Raw genomic sequence first — 16,181 nt, forward strand, 5'->3', positions numbered from 1 at the left:
AAAATGAGGCTACTCCTGCATATGTAACCAGCTATTTCAGTGTTACATATCTTGTTCTAATAGCTGGTCCACAGTGGTTAACTCTGTTGGCTACTTCCAGCTAACGTAGTCAGGCTTTCAGTTAAGTATGGAAGGATCAGGGTTCAAACCCTGATGATGATGTGGAGGGGCAACTAGTACAGTTGCCCAAAACAGGCTGTTTTTTTTTATTTCTCCTCTTTTGAAAATACTTACAAAGTTATGTACAAAAACTGGTAAAAGGAAGTTATTTTATTTAGGTTGCAAAGTGAGGTATGTGACAGTAAAGAAACCTTAATTCTGTCCTCTTGTGTGCATGTTTAGAAAAGAGATGACTCAACTTAGAAAAGAGATGATTCGGGGGGATATGATAGAGATCTATAAAATCATGACTGGTGTGGATTAAGCGAATAAGGAAGTGTTATTCACCCCTTCACATAACACAAGAACCAGGGGGTCAGACAATGATCGGCAGCAGGTTTAAAACAAACATAAAGAAGTACTTTTTCATACAATGCATTATCAACTGTGGAACTCGTTGCCAAGGGATGTTGTGAAGACCAAAAGTATAACTGGTTCAAAAAAGACTTTGATGAGTTCATGGAGCATAGGTCCATCAGTGGCTATTAACCAAGATGGGCAGGGGATGCAATCCTTGCTCTGGGGTCCCTAAGCCTCTGCCTGCCAGAAGCTGGATGATGGGCGGTGGATCACTTGATAATTGCATTATTCTGTTCATTCCTCTGAAGCATCTGGCACTGGTCACTGTGGAAGACAGAATATTGGGCTGGAGGGACTCTTGGCCATTCTTATGCATTATGAAAAAATCTTTAATTACATGAGTACTTTTTTTTTTAAACACACAAAACTCTCTTGCCTCATTCTGTGAACAGGATGAAACATTCTCATGGAATAAGGCAGCTGTTCAACATTTCTTTTTATCCTCAATGTGTGGCCCCTGCCTTATTTACGGAACATCACGCAAAGCCTTTATTGTATACAGAATTGTTAATAGCCTCATGGTTGGCTTTTGTCCTACCCTCTCTTTTTTAAACATCACAGTGAGTAAATATTACTTTCTCGATTTTACAGATAGGGAAACAGAGAGAAAGTGACTTACCCATGGCTATACACTGAGACAATGACAGAGCCACAATTAGAACTCAGGATCACCCGCTTCTTACTCGTGTGCTGATTTCTCCAAACTATACTACCTTTATAGCTACAGCTATTGAGTGTATCTGCCTCTCCTATTGACTTCTATTGGAGTTGGACATGCTCAGCATTTTTGAATGTCAGCTCATAGGTGTATCAAGTTGGGCCCTCAGAAAATGAAGAACACACAGTTAGTGGGCAACAGAAAAAAATTCTGTTTAAGTGACTTGCCTAGCATAACACAGGAATTCTGTGACAAAGGCAGAAATAGAATCCAGTTCTCCAGGGCAACATTCAACTGCCTTAACCACAAGACCAATCTTTTATTTCCCGTAAAAACAACAAGGAGTCTGGTGGCACCTTAAAGACTAACAGATTTATTTGAGCATAAGCTTTCGTGGGTAAAACACCACTTCTTCAGATGCATGCATGGACTCAATGCATCTGAAGAAGTGGTGTTTTACCCACGAAAGCTTATGCCCAAATAAATCTGTTAGTCTTTAAGGTGCCACCAGACTCCTTGTTGTTTTTGTGGATACAGACTAACACGGCTACCCCCCGATACTTATTTCCTGTAGTTCCCCAGCTTCATTCTCTACCCACCTTCCAACTTCTACAGCACTTGAGGCTGAGGAAATACACACAATTTGACACAATAGCCTCATTCACTACTCAGCTGTGATTCAGTCTCTGAGCACGATCCATCTTGTACACTGAATGAGACAAGGGTCCTGTGGAAACAGGGTGGATAGATTGAAATCAAGGTGATTTAATTCTACCAAGTGGAAAGCCATAATCATCTATTTTAATTGACTTTTCCATTTGTACTTCAATTATTTTCTAAAAAACAGTGCATTCTCATTGGTTGATATAACCATTAAAATATGTTGATTTACAACTAAATAAAGACTTTACACTAGATTTGGTACATCTTTTTCCTATTTAGGAGTATACATTATAACTATATACTTTTATTTAAGCAATTATGTAGCTTAACATTTTCAAATTCTTATTAATTGTACATTTTTAGTATGCTAGAAAATAGTGAATGGTATATTGTTTATTTACTGGATAATTAACTTTTTGCTTACAATTTGTGTCAACCTGCATTTGGATGGTAACTGGAATTTAATCAAACACACAAAACGGCATATAAAATTTTTAAAAAATCTTAAATATTTAGGAAACATGAACTTTTCTTGTCAAAATGTTTCACGTTTACAACTAAATTATAAATTTGGCCCTTAGCTTATTTTGTATTAAAGTCAGATTTCATTTTAAACTGTTTTATTTGTAAAAAGAAAAATATATAATTTAAATTAAAAAATCAACAACATCTGATTTTTTTTTTATTTTTTGAAAAACACTCATCAACTTTTATCCACCCTGTGTGGAAAGAACAGTATGTTATTATGTGATTAAAGACTGTATCGTAATGCAAATGCACAAGGCAGAAGAATTAAGGTTCCACAAGTCACCTTAATTCTGGCATTTCCTTACTTTTGAGCACTTGGCTTTGCAGCATAATTTTTTATTTTAACATACCAAGTATGGTGCTTATTGTATATAGTAACATAAAGAATTTACTTGGACTGACTTACTCTCTCATAATAAAAGAACAAGGAGACACCCAATGAATTAAGAGTGACAAATTTAAAAGTGACAAATTTAAAATTTAATTTTATAAAAGCATTGGGACTAGCCAGTGTTAGATATAGAATGTTGAAATGATGGATTGTCCATTTAATATGGTATTGTAACTCCTATGCTCCTATGAGTAAGGACTACAAGATTTGGCATATTATAACAAATACTGTATTTGAATATTAATACTAATATAGATAGGACTACTGAGATATTTGAATTAGTAAAATGTAAAAAACTAAAAAAGCCTACGTTCATTTAAAAAAATAACAGAGTAACATGGGGAAATAATTTACTGTGAAAATAAAATGTTCATCAAAATGTTAGCTAAAGAACAGAGGTAAAGAACAGGTTTGCTGTTAAAAAATAATTCTGAAAAATTAATGAGCCCAATACATCCCTCATATAACTGACTGAAGTCAGTGGAGTTACACCAAGTATTAACTTGTGCTACATATGAATCTTTTCCAAGTTAGATTGTAATGGCTCAGTCTGCTCCTATTGTAGTAAATGGGTAGAGGATCAGGCACAAAGCTCTGACAGTCCTAGGGGCAGGTAACTTGTAACTTTGCATAGCTGATATATTTAAACGGTCAGAACATTGTCTCTCCTGAGTAGAATTTTTTCACCAAACTGAACCGGAAAACGTATTTGGTGTTATCACCACCCCACCCCGACCCCAGGCTACCCATATCACAAAAAAGTACTAGCGAAACACACAGATAAAAGGACAGGAAAACGTAAAACTAAAAAATACCAAAACATAGAAAACAATGAGGGGTAAGTGGGCACAGAAGGAGGCCTTTTGAAGTGCACGGTTATGCAAGACATAACAAAGAAGTTTCATGATACAGAAACAAAAAATCCCACCCACATACAGGATGCTTAACTTTCCTTTTCTTTCTTTCTTTCTTTCTTTCTTTCTTTCTTTCTTTCTTTCTTGGCCTAAAAACAAGCAAATCAACCCTTCCAGAATTGTTGTTGGGCCTCATTGGGCATGGTTAATATGGTCCTATGTTTGTTCTCTTTCCTAGGCAGCTTTACCTAGGTCAGGCAACGTGAGCACTGAGTAGCAGGCCATGGGCCTAATGCCAGCTGCTGCTGTTGCTTTTTTTCCCCCTTCAGTACTCTTACCTGGTACCCTGAGAATACTGAGCACAAATGCTGAAGTCTCTTGGGGTATGTCTAAACCTTAAGGTCGGAGGTATAAATTCCAGCTCGAGGAGACCTACCCATGCTAGTTCTCATTGAACTAGGGTGCTGAAAATAGAGTGTAGCCATTGCGGCATAATTAGGAATGGCAGGGGGGAGGGGCGCTAGGCCTTTTTGAGTGTATATCTAGGGTCTCGGACAGGCTTGTACTTGGGGCAGCTAGCCCCTCCCACTGCTGCAGCTACACTCTGGTTTTAGCCCATAGTTTGATCGGAGCTAGCATCGGTATGTCGTCCCCTCAAGATAGAATTTTCACCTCCAGTTCAACGTGTAGACGTACCCTAAGGCAGCTCTTTTTGTTGATCTAACCCAACTTCAGTGCAAGTTCACTTTTCTCCACAGTGGCTTGAACACTAATCTTGCAGAGTCAGAGAAGCCTACTTCAATGGGCCTTCAATGTCCTCTGCCCAAGTTCTGTCCTTCACCAGAAGCCAATATATAGTTAAAATAAATACCATCATGAAATCTTCCATGCAACTGCCCAAGGGACCCACATTGAACAATACATGCCAGAGTTAGGGTCTGCAGAATAAGGCCCCAAAACTGTGTCATGTTGTGGTACAGGCAGGAGCAAGGAGCACAGACAGGAACATGTGGTTACAACACAGGTAATATAACCTTTTATTAGTAGGTTTCAGAGTAGCAGCCGTGTTAGTCTGTATTCGCAAAAAGAAAAGGAGGACTTGTGGCACCTTAGAGACTAAACAATTTATTTGAGCATAAGCTTTCGTGAGCTACAGCTCACTTCATGAAGTGAGCTGTAGCTCACGAAAGCTTTTATTAGTAATAACCTGTAAGTACACAGGTAGGCAGCAATACTTCCAGTTGTAATGAGACTATAGGCTTAGCTGTTTAAGCTCCATTCAGCAAAACCAAAATACAGAAATACGATAGGATACTCATAAACAAACACCTGCATAATAATCAGACCACAGGGTGCATCAGAATATAAACATATTATACAAATATTATAAAAATATAATAAAAAATTGTACGAAGGAAAGGAACAGAATGAATGGACATATGGTTTACACAGGAGCAGTTGCACATGAGGTATTAAAAAACAGATCAAACCCGTGTCCTTGGTGATTCTAAGAGAATGCTGTCATCAGATGTTCGGCTGCATGTGTGTTCTCCCTGTGTGCTGTTTCAGCCCTGCGCAGATAGCTGGCACAGTTAGATCTCGAGTGAACTGCCCAATGACCACAAAATCCGTTAAGGTGCAAAGGCACTTGATCAGGTTTATTGTCAGCAAAGCACGGTCCTAGGTCCCTGGATCAATGTCTACAGTTACACTAGAACATATATGCCCATGACAATGGATACGGCTCAGTCCCAATGGTGGGACTTTCTACTGCCCCCTCAGGTGGACAAAGACACTCCCTCTGAGATACCTCTTTATACACCGATACAAACAAGTTATGTATCACCCTTGACGTATTAGGGTGCCACCCTCTGACATATTTGGGTGCCACCCATTGCCTTGTACCTGTAGGTTTGATCAAAACATCCGTATTCATCATGTGGTCATCCTGACCTTATCCTTAAGATGGGTCAGCGTGTTCCTGTCATCTCTGGGGAATGTGTTTGGTGTCAGGGTGTTCTGGTACCACCTTTCTGGACGGTGCTTGTGTGAGTGCTTTGTGCCTAGAAACTCTTAGGAATATATGTTTTTGCAATATCAGCCCTAATCTTGCCAAATTCTGTGAGCAGGGCCTGCCTCTTGCTCACAGCTTATCTTTGCTTTATATCAGCAAAGTTTTGACTACTTTAGCTCAGGCCTCAGACCTCATACCAGGCCTATGATACATGGGCTTATGTTTCAGGCGCTCTTCCTTCTACAGATGCTTGAATGAACACCTGTGGCCTGTAAAAACAGTCAAAGCTTTTCTAGTCATACAGAACCCACAAACAAGATCAACTATTTGTACATGGGGATGTCAGAAACCTGACCAGTTATCAGTTTGATGCAGCAGCGAAGATGGCATTAGCCTACTTAGGACTCAATACAGCTAACTTTGGCACACATTCCTTCAGGATGGAGGCAGAAACACCTGCAGCCTCAGAGGGTTTTAACTCCCAGAGGAGCTAGGCAACAGAGTGCTGGAAAAAGAACTGTTACAAGACCTATGTTTGCCCCTAGGGAGATGTTACTGGGGCAGACAAGGAGAGTAACTAACCCTGCCTGTGATTTCAGAAAATATCCCAAACAAGGCTGATGTCCCAACTCACGGGCACTCTATAGTGCATTGGGCTAACAAGAAGGCAGCTAGGTTGGTGAGTGGATGGCAGGTGATCTTCAGTGTTGAAATCTGCATTCAGTGGTTTGGCAGGAGAGGCATACTGTGGGATGAGCTCATGCCTCTTCTGCACTTATTTATAGGTGAATTACAACCGACCATCAGGAGTGCCCAACCTATGGCCCACAGGCCATACATGGCCCACCAGAGCATTTCATAAGCTTGTGGCCTTCTTCAACACAATATACTAATGGCCGATTCATTACAGTTCTGTCATCAAATTTTATGTACTCATTTTTTATTTGTTTTTAAATAGACAATACCGAAGTGGATGTTTCATAATCTTCGCCTCAACACCGGTGATGTTAGCTGCAGAGAGAACGCGGGCACTGGTGCGATAGTCTTCCCATCTGATATAGAGAATCTTCCTACGGCAGTGCGGTTAGTTCCGCTCCAGACACTTAAGAGGGCGTCAGTATGTCACCCATGTCTCACACTCACAAAGAAGGGTGGGGATGACTACTGAATAGTAGACCAGGATCTTAGTTTCCATCCAATAAAGACATGATGAAGCAACTTTCCGAAGGATACGCAGGCACAATGGATCCTACGTTCAATCTCCACATCAAGATTGGCTGCCTGGGAGAGGTGGCTATCAAGTTAAGGGAAATGCTCAACGTTTTCCGGGGGTTCGCCACCGATGACAATTTGTGGGAGAACAGAGGCGACTTGTGCTGGAAGAGGCTGGTGGTGCACCTTAGCCTTCCCAATTTTGAGGGAAAGTTCCAGGCTGTGATAGGCACCTGAGAAGAGATCTAGGGTGGATTTCAAGTCAGCCTTAGTGTGCGTGAGGACAGCACAGTTGTCAGCATGCTGGAGGTTGGTAATAACAGTCCTGATTACTTTAATTTTATAATGAAGACGTCACAGATTGAAGAGCTGGCCATCCATGCGATGCTGAAACCCGATTCCAGAAGAATATGAATAAGAATCAAGATTCCAGCAAGATAGAAGGAAAAAAGGGTGGGGCAATAACACAGCCCTGCTTAACACAAGTATGGATGGTGAAAAGGTCTGTCTCCAACCCAATACAGAGGACAGTGATGGTCATCCCATCATGAAGTATCTTGAGCACATGAATGAACTTCAGTGGACAACTGAACCTAGACAGCACCTTCCATAATGCTTCACAATTGATGGAAGCAAAGACCTTAGTTAGGTAAATAAATCTGGATCTGTCGTGCAATGAATTCATGCTAGTGGTGCCCCAAGATGGTCTGAAACCACACTCGGATTGTGGAAGGATGGTTTTGGCAAGAGGGTGGCATGAAATAATATGAACCATAAGGTTACCAGAATCATTATGGATACTGATGATCCCATAGTCACACATAGAGGCATCCATTACAATTTACTTGAATTTTTGGGGGACAATGGAGTGTACTTGTCTGACACAGGGACCAACATCTAGCTTTGGGACATTAGGGGTTGGATCAGGTAGGAAATAGGTACTAGGCAGTGTGGGTGGGGAGTATGACCAAGCTAACTGCTGGTGACCCCATTGTCTAGGGCAAATAAAGGCCAAAAGAGCCAGCTCCCAGAGACGAAAGAGACCTGGTGGATCTTGGGCCTATGGGAAAAGGGGAGGCCTGAAGTCTTCACAGACCAAGGGCCCTTTTTGGAACCCTCTGTCCCTCTCATGAAGGTTTGGGTGACAGGTTCAGAAGAGTGAGCAGAATCCTAGGGGTAGGCTGAGGAGAGGTCTACCCAAAATTAGGGGGTATATTGTGGGGGCCTGATAACTAGATCCACTTAAATGCCTGGTATGTGAGAGTCGGGGGAGGCAGGGAATGTAATACCCCTGTGTTAAGTTAGTAAAGTTGTAGCCTGCCACTTAAATCCTTCCCTTTGTCTGTCCTCATTCGCCAGCCAGGCCTGATCCAGCTGCTTTCTTTTGCACAGGGGAGAGGATTTTGCCATAATCAAATCACACAACAGCCCTCAGAGGTGGATGAATGCTGGGGTAAACTCCAAGAAGCATTATTTTAAGGATTTAAAGAAGAATTCTATTTGTGTTAGTATAATACTGAAAAAATATAATAGCCAGAAAGAAGAGAAACCTGCTTTGGGTAAAAGCCAGTATGATGGGGCGGCAATCCCACACAAGGCCTGAGTAGAGAGAAAGGGCCAGTTAACCCTATGACAGGCTGCACCTGTGGAACAGTCAGGGCTGATAGGCTTTTAATTGATGATGAAGCCCAGCTGGGCAAAGGGCAGGCTAAGCTGCTATAAAACCAAGAAAGTCAAGTGTAAGAAGGTGGGTGTGGAACAGAAGGTCTCTTGTCACTTACTGGGCTTAGAAAGGGAAAAGTGAAAACCAGGGGGAGACTAGAAGGGATCCTGACCCAGAGGAAGGGTGGGGAGAAGGAGCCTGATAGAGGCTAAGTAGGCAGCAGCCCAGGGAAACACCAGCAAGGTTTGGGAAACTGCAGACCCTAGCTACTGACTGAAGGGTCCTTGGGCTGGAACCCAGAGTAATGGGCATGCCTGGTCTTCCATACCAGCCACTGGAAAAGCGGCACAGAAGTGGACAAGAAGACTGCCTGAGACAGTTGTCCAATGGGACTTTGATACCCTGGAAATGGAAAATTATAGTGACCTGACTGGAGGAACAAGCCACAAAGAGGGAGCACCCTGATTGATGACAGGGGAGTAAGCTGACTCCAGAGACAGCAAGTGAGAGCACAGGGTGAGAAACCAAAGGAGGGAGCATCAGACTGGTCATGAGCTAATTCCCAGATGGGCCACAAGGAGGTGCCATAGCAGTGACTAGAATTCACCTGGTCGCCGGATATACTAATAATTGTATCAATGCATGGGCCCAAATGCTCTTATCATTACATGGAGTAAAGGTGGGTATTGAATATTGACCATATCTGCCTGATGCAGGTGGAAGGGAGAGTTGAGTCACTGACTGAGGCATGTTCCACCCTTTCCCTGAGCCTGCAGTAAGCCCTGTGTGTGTGTGAACACTGCATGGGTGAGTTCTGATGAGCATTGTGTTGGGGCAGAGAGGGCAGAGCTGACAGCAACCATTGTACATAATTTGCTTCCCTCCAAACCCAACCCACTTTCTGCCAGTAAATGCCTCAGAGTTGAATACTGTTAAGAGCAGGGGAGGTCACTGAGTACAAGCACCGGACAGGCACCATTGAAATCAAGACCACTAAGCTGACCATGTTGCCAGTTGGGAGGTGAGTCCAGAGAGGAGCACAGACTTCTGCTCCACACACACAATCTGAAATTCTTGGTCCGGGCCAGAATGCACCACCTATCATTAGACTGTGTGCAGGTGGGAGGCTATGCCCCTTTCCCCTGAGGGGTGAATGAGTCAAAGTCAGAGAGCTTAGTTTTCTACTTATTTTTTTCCCTTCCAGACATCTGTGTGGAAGGGATCATTTGACCCAAGGTTAATTTTTAGCCACAAGACTCATAATTTATTAAATGGCAGTTTACTGTCCATATAAGCCGTGATGGGATAGTAAAAGTTCAAGAAGTTCATGAACTGGTTCACCACAGTTATCTTGAACATGAACTCAGTGATTAGTCAATAGTTTAGAAAAATAAGGTTGGCCAGCTGGTCTCTGTGCTACTTACCACAGTCTCAGGGTAGGGACAAAGGAAACTAAGGGAGTTTTTTCCAAATAAAAACTGCCAAATTATGCAGATCTCCAGCATACCCCATAGATACTTGGTTTTATTTGCTCTGGAATCTGACATACATTGTAGTATGCTAATATACTCTATTTTTTTTATATATTCATATTGACATCTTAAATGACTACTGTTTCTTAACTCAATATACCACCACTGCATCTGGCTGTTTCCAGTAGTCTGGGGAAGTGCCCTACCACAAGGGCTTGAGCCAGAGAAGATGGTGAGACAGATGAAGCTAGATAGTCTTTTTTATGTCCATGAGGGTAGTCTTTCAACACCGAGAAGAACTAAGACAAATAAACAGAAATGGGACACACTATAATTAATGGCTCCAGAACACAATAAATCTGGACAGCTTCATAGTTTCAAACTGTGGGTCATTTCAAACTAACTTAAAAGTAAAAGCTAAAAACCCACTGTGGTCATTTCTTCCCTCTTAACTACTCTGAACTGGATCTTTTGGACAGAGGCTCTTTCAAACTAAATATGCCTGTAGACAGAGCAGTCCCCACACCTAAAAGCTGTGTGCGCGTGAGTGTGTCATTTGACAGTTGTCTTTCCCTCCCACTGTTGACTTATCCTAAGAAAACACCCTGTCCTCAAATTATGACAGTATAACAGTATTTCAAAAATGTTGCCACGTGGACTTGTATCCAATACATCTCCATCCTGCTTAGTCCTCCTGTACTGTTTGGTGGTATAGAATACCAGATAAATTGTTATTGTAAAGTCTTTCAATGCTGGCCTTAAAAAAGAGGATAGAACAATAGCTACTAAGCTATCCAGATTACCAAAGTCTCACACAAGACAACAGTATAGAAATAATGGTGCATATCTGCTATCATGGAAAACTAAGTGATTCATACTGGTTTGATATTCATGATCTATAACCACCATTCACATCAAAATCATAATCCAGAATTAACAGCCCCTTGCTTTAAATCTTATTTTATATTATGCTGGTTCTTTTAAAAATTAGTCAAGTACTAGGGGCCTGATCCAAAGCCCACTGAAATCAATGGAAAGGTTCCCATTCCAAAACCAGGGAGATATGAAACACTGCCCACCTGTTATCTTTTATGCCCTGTACCCCTTCCAGAGACCTGGGCTAGACTCTCCTCTTGAGGCACTGATGCTGGAGAATGAGGCAAGAGCAGACCGAATGCTTGGAGTGAGATTCATGAAGGAGTCTGTGCCATTTTAATATGTACTTTGTTTTTAAATTAGCTCATTGCAAGCCTGTGATTCTATGTCACTCATTGCTGAACATATGCTACAGAGTTATAGCAAAGCTTCCAGCTAAACCTCACTTCATTGGGAGAGACTCCTACTTATTGAATTCTTAAGGCCAATGTTTGAAATACTATACCTACCTCTTATGGTGAAAGTTTTGCAATATATTTTAGAGAGAGAAGCTTCAAATCTCACCCATCACTGTTGTAAAGGTTTCCACTCATTTGAATTGTAACCATCTGACAGCCCTCTAACAGCATGTTGTCCTTCCATGCTCTGGGCCCCTTGGCTGGCCTGGGAAAAACAGTGTGCTGGGAGTTTCTGGCCTCCTCTGGGGTTAGGTATGATGGTCTCAGTTGTGCGTAAGCAAGTGGTTTAAATCCTTAATTACAATGGGGAAGTGGTCAGACAACACACTCTGTCCTGGCAAGATAAAGGGTAAGATGTCATGGAAGAAAACCAGGAAATAACAAAATTACATATGAAATAAATATATATTTCTAACATTCTGGAAAATTTCTAACGTATTCTTGAAAAACAAAAGGTTTTTGATGGGCTTTATTTGAAGCTGGAAATACTATCTCATGCTTCCCATTCTTTATGGAAGTTAAATAGCCAGTTTAACTATTAACTAGACAGTGTAAACTATTGTTCTTTACAGCACAATTGCATACAATTCAAAACACTTATGAGGAAATGGATGTGGGTTAGGATTTTGATAGCAGTTGTCAGTCAATAGCAAAACACCAGGAAGCATTGTTTTAAGTAGGAAAGACAACCTATCTCATCATAGCATAATAGTAATACCTTGCAGTCAGGGTCGTTTCTAGGGGGGTGCAGAGCTCAGGGCGGAAGTGACGGATTCGTCTCTTCTGGGAGCAACCGCACCGGCCTGTGGGGCCCCCCAAAGTGTAGGGCCCGGAGCAGGGGGGCTGGGGCGCAAGTGAGGGATTCATCTCTTCCAGGACCAACCATGCTGGCCAATCGCACCGGCCCGCAGGGCCTCCCCAAAGCACAGGGTCCAGAGTGCACACCCCGATTCACCCTACTCAAGGGATGGCTTTGCTTGAAGTTATAGAGCACGTCTTCCAAAGATCTCAAAAATCTTTACAAATATCAGTTCATTAAGCTTTACTGCATCCCTTTGAGTTAGTCTTTATTTTAACCACTTTACTAATGGTTAGCCTGAGATATGGAAAGGTTTGAATAACTAGCTCAAAGTCACCCAGTAATTCATGAGCAGATCTGGGAATAGATTCCAGTAATCTTGACCCCGTGCCTCCCTATAAACTCTATTTACAGTCCTGTTGATAATGTGTGAGCCAAAATAGAATCCAGCTCATTCTCCCATGTTGTGTGTATAAAATTGATTCAGTTGAATAAACAGTAGCCTTTGAACATATTACTGCAGAAAAATCCATCAGATGAAAACTATTGTTAGATTTTCAAAGCCAACTAGACTTTTCTCACAACTCTCATTGAAATTAATGAGACCCGAAATTGGCATAGGCCACTATTGTCAGACTTGGGCACCTAAAGCTAAGCTGCTCAATTCATATTTAGACACCTAAATAACTGAACTGATTTTCAGAGCACAGAGCATCTACTGCTTTCATTGATTTCACTATATATTGATTATTGCTTACAGTACACAAGCACTACCCTCCGAAGTGACCATATAATGGCAGTGTCCTTGTCTACCCCCTCCTGCCTGTGTTGTTGTCACCTGCTGTTCTTGTCCTAACAAAAGCCCTGATCTTGCAAACACTCATGAATAACTTTAGATTGGAAGCTTTTCTGGTCAGGGAATCCATTTTTTGACTTGTTCTGTAAAGTCTCATGCACATCAATAGTGCTGTATAATAAATAAATAATAGTCACTCCCATTTGATATCAGTCCAATACAAGTTTTGCATGGAGAACCATAGTGATATAACCAATAGATTCAGGTCCCTGAGAACTGGAAATAAAGCGCATCCATGAAGATGATGATACTGCTAGAACAATCAGCTAAATATAATAAAATATGAACCATTTTTTGCAGGAAGAAATGCAGCAACGATGCTAATTGGTTCCAGTGTTTCAGCTGTGTGTACAAGTGAACAGTGTCTTGTTTTGTTTTTTGCTCAATTCTGACCAACCATTGCAAACGTAAAAATATCTTGGCGACATGTCAGATATTTTAAAATAATTTAGAATGTTTTTGAGGTGGCCACAGAAATCTTTAAGACATTTTTCCAATATAAGATGACTTTCAGAGATCTGAAGCATAAATAAAAACAGAAAACTGGGTTTGAGCAATTTCTGCATGCCGTTTTCACTTGTTTGCTGCACATCATTTACAAGATAAAACTTCAGTATCTTGGGGAGTTTTACAAAAAGATTATAACTTTCCAATTTGATAACTATTGCCCAAGGTCCATTTTTGTTTGCTCTAAAAACATAGTAAGTCTAAAGTCCTCCTACGTGATCAAAGCACCTTACAGAAATTATTAAATTAGCCTGAAAAAGCCCTGTAATGTAAGGAAGTATTATTATATGATCTAATGTGATGTATGTATGCAGAGTGTTTGAAGAATTATGGATATATACTAGAATTATGATGAGAGTTTGTGTAAAATAGACGTCAGGGAAAGTTGGTGAACAGGTCTGCCTTAGACAAAGGAATGTGTATTTGATTCTCTGACCAGCCTGGTCTTCAGACAATGAAGATCCATTTTTACCTGGCTATTAAAATAACAAGTGGGTGAGGAGACAGCATGGCATCTACACCCAGTAGGAGACAGAAGCTTGGTCGGGGTTTTGCTTTTCAAAGAATGCATTGCATAGGTTTACTGGTCTATAAAGATGGGGTGGAGGCTGAACCTCAAGTGATAAGCAATTGAATCAACTGATTGTATACAATATTACTGTGTTATGGAAGTGTACAGAACAATCTCTTTTATGAATGCCTGCAATACACTGGTGATTAATGTCATTGTGAATTGTGTGTATTAACACGACACAGGGAATTATGAATACACATTTTTAGTTGAATACTCATGAATACTCATTATTTAGTTGGTGCTGGTCCTGCTTTGAGCAGGGGGTTAGACTAGATGACCTCCTGAGGTCTCTTCCAACCCGAATCTTCTATGATTCATTAATACTATGCTTTACAGTCTGTCACCCAAACAACGGAAGAAACAGGTCTCCCCCAGACAGGAGGGAATGTCACAGCTATCTAATGGTCTCCAAAGAAATTAAGCCAGGTGTGACCAAAAACAATGGAAGCCCTATGTGCATAGAAATTAGCAGGGGAATAGGAAGACTGCAGGAAGGGAAGAACAGCATGAGGTCATCCTGCCTCTTGAGGCAAAGTCAATGAACTTTGAGAGAGATGCTTTTCAAAGATTTATTAGACTGTAAGAGGAGATGCAGATAACTCCTAAATGATACATCACTAGACAGACCAAGAGGCCAGAACTCTTGCAAGCTGAGAAAGATGGGTCCCTTCAACCAAGGATTGGGGTTGAAGTTTCTGGAAACTGAATATAGGTGAGGAACCTGCTTAGTCAAAGAACTTTCACTTAGGAAGACAAGAGAAACCAGCATTTTGTATTTCTGTGGAAGGTATGACTGAGGGGAAGTCAGCCCTGGCTGGGAAGAAGAATGACTGGTGACAGAAATCATCTTGAACAAAGCCTATACCTTGCTAGATTAAGTGTGAGACTTTTAGGTGTGTCTTCACTTTCACCTTTCTAACTTTATTCCTTTTACTTGGCATCACTTAGCCTATGTCCTATTGATAATAAATTTGTGTTATTTTTACTATGAGCCAACTCGGTGCTGTGTTTAAATGGAAGGGTGTATTTCCCCCAGTTAAGTTAATAAGCTGTGATGTGCTTTTGTGTCTCTAGAAGAACAAATAAACACTATTATTTCTCTGAACTGTACAGGAGAGGGCTGGATATAGCAGAGCACAGAGTTTTGGGGAAATTCAGGACTGGGAGTGCGTTGGGGTCACCTTGCGGGTTGTAACCAAGGCTGGTGGAAGCCAAAGATGGCCTGTGGGGCTGTAGACAGACTGCCGGGGTCAGAGCTGCTGAACCAGGGCTGTCTAGCACACAGACACTTCACAGCGTGACCTGCATGCTGATGGGCTGGTTGTGAGCATCCTAGGCTGGGAGCTGCAGCAACAAAGCATTGTAAGACACCCAAGGTGCAGAGCAAGTGATGACATGGCCCCTCACTGGTCTGGATTGTACCCCAAACATTGTGACAACGTTTTCTTATGTTGTCATCTATTTCTTGTTAGAAATCTTAAGCTTAATAGATAGGAGGAGGTTTTTTCTCTGGTTTTTTGTGCAGAACTGAACAAGCCCTAGGTGATGAACAAGTAACAAAGTACTGATCCAGCATGGCAATTTGTGTGTTCCAGAGAAACATAATATGATGAGTGCAGCTTACAGCTGGGTGAATTGCTGTGCCTACCTGGAGCCCATTGACTTGCATTTGAAAATTGAGTGCCCATTTTTTCCCCACAATGAATGCTTACATGGTGGAGAGCAGCTCAGTAGCAGGAGCAACTTTCTTAACAACTTCCACAACTGCTGAATCCCCAGCCCTTGGGCGTTAATATTCTTTTTGTTAGGTATATATTCAGTTTCACTATTTTCATCATAAAATAGTTTTCTTTTTCATTTCTTTTAAGCACCTTGCAATTCTCTCTGTGTATGTTCTTCTATTATCTGTCTTATTAAAATCAATTTAAAGGTATATTAGTGAGACAAGGTGAGTGAGGTAATATCTTTTATTGGGCCAACTTCTGTTGGTGAAAGAGAGATGCTTTCAAGCTACACAAAGAAAAGGAGTACTTGTGGCACCTTAGAGACTAAACAATTTATTTGAGCATAAGCTTTCGTGAGCTACAGCTCACTGTAGCTCACGAAAGCTTATGCTCAAATAAATTGTTTAGTCTCT

The sequence above is a fragment of the Natator depressus genome, chromosome 1 (genome assembly GCF_965152275.1).
Source record: "Natator depressus isolate rNatDep1 chromosome 1, rNatDep2.hap1, whole genome shotgun sequence".
In the NCBI taxonomy this organism is placed as follows: Eukaryota; Metazoa; Chordata; order Testudines; family Cheloniidae; genus Natator; species Natator depressus.